The sequence below is a fragment of the Orbicella franksi genome, chromosome 4 (assembly GCF_964199315.1).
Source record: "Orbicella franksi chromosome 4, jaOrbFran1.1, whole genome shotgun sequence".
In the NCBI taxonomy this organism is placed as follows: domain Eukaryota; kingdom Metazoa; phylum Cnidaria; class Anthozoa; order Scleractinia; family Merulinidae; genus Orbicella; species Orbicella franksi.
Genome location: NC_138148.1, coordinates 24,092,301 through 24,094,112, shown reverse-complemented (window position 1 = coordinate 24,094,112; position 1,812 = coordinate 24,092,301). Strand labels below are relative to the sequence as shown.

At 40.3% G+C, this 1,812-nt stretch overlaps 1 pseudogene; it reads right to left on the bottom strand.

The window, feature by feature from the left end:
• Window positions 1-1,315: 1,315 nt before the first annotated feature.
• LOC145483761 (uncharacterized) overlaps window positions 1,316-1,812 on the bottom strand; it is a 1,936-nt pseudogene continuing 1,439 nt past the window's right edge.

Below are 1,812 nucleotides of genomic sequence, written 5' to 3'. Positions count from 1 at the left end.
CCCCTCATAATGTATTTTTAGCATTATGTATTGTCTCAGGTGAAGTGAAAGATTCCAAATGTTTGTGTGTTGCGGGTTCCTTGGGCTACTGCAACCATTCTTTAGCCTTAATGCTGAAGGCTTGTAAATTTAGTCTATATGGGTCCCAAAATACTAAAGACCTAGACAATGAAGCTGATCAGATCCCAGACCAAGCATGCACCTCAAAACTTCAAACTTGGCATCAAAAAGGTCGCGGTGAAACCATCTATTCTCAGCCTGTTATGGATGTGGTTGTCTCAAAAACCAAACTGGAAGATACAAAATGTGGAAACGAAGGGATTCATTCTCTCCTTTACGAGGCAAGAAATAATGCAATGTACAACAGTGCTGAGGAACATAAATTCAAGCAGGCAATCAGAGATATAAACCCTCAAATGGGTCTTGCTCAAATTGTTGATCTTGGGAGTGAAATACATCTGAAAGAAACGAGATTCAGGCATAGTCCAGTGGGCTCTTATGTAAGCTACCAGCTAACCCACACAGAGTCCAACTTTAATGTTTGTGTTGATATCTCCTCTGTGCCTTGAGGGAGGAAAAATAACCAGCCATTAACTTATCCCAGGTTTCCCTTAAGAGATTGTGGGCTGCCTGCAGTTCAAAACAATCAGCTAACAGATGTAGAGAAGAACTTGTATGAATAATTATGCATTAATGAGGAAACTGTCAATACCATTGAGGAGACTAGAGATCAGTCTCATTCTGAAAGGTGGAAGCTTGAGCGAAAGTAACGTTTTACAGCATCTCAGTTTCATCTGATTTCCCACAGACAATGAAGTCATAATATTAATTTGCTCAAGAAATTATGTGCCCAAAGACATTCCACTCTAGACACACAGCTCATGGGATTAAATATGAGCCAGTAGCAATTGACAGGTATCACAAATACATGCACAGTCAAAAAACACCAGTACATGTTTTCAAAAGTGGATTTGTTGTATGCACTAATTCTCCAATTCTGGGATGTTCTCCGGATGGAAAGGTAATAGACCCCAATTGTGAAGATCCCTTTGGACTACTTGAAGTCAAGTGCCCAGAAACAAAGTTTCAAGTGAGTCCCCTAGATGCCCGCTCAGACCCCAAGTTTTTTTGTGAAAGGGTTGGGAGCATGTGCAAGCTGAAAAGAACCCATGCTTACTATGCCCAAGTTCAGGGCCAAATGGGCTGTACTGGTGCACAATGGTATGATTTTGTTGTTTACACTAAAAAAGGAATGTCAATTGAAAGAATTGCCTTTGACAGAGGTTACTGGGTTGAGCTTCAGGAGAAGCTTTGGCAATACTATTTCACACAGTTCATTAAGTATGCTGCAGCTGAATTTGCACCATCATGTACAGAAGCTGTGGTGGTTTGTTATTCTACAACAGCACCATAATCAAACATTTAGTGCATAAAATCTCAGAGTGATTTGAAAAATATCCTAAGGGGTAAATCTAATAGATTTGAAGCTCACAAAGACTGTGTAAAATTGTAAGTCTGTATCAAAATCACAAACCACTCATTAGTTTTCATTTTTACAGGGCTGGTCAAAAGGCATATTGGAGTGAGTCATTACTTCATCGATCCTTCAAAAAGGGGTGGGCTGTGTAAGTTTTCACTACACATAAGGGGTGGGTGATCTCCTTTTCCCATATAGGGGGGGAGGTCATTTAATTTCTGACCCGTATTTTGGGGTCAGTCAGTTTGTTTTATTCCAAAGGTAAGGGGTTGGGTCATGTGCTCAGGTCCTCCCCCTGTAATTTTTGGCCAGTCCTTTACACGTATCATAATTAT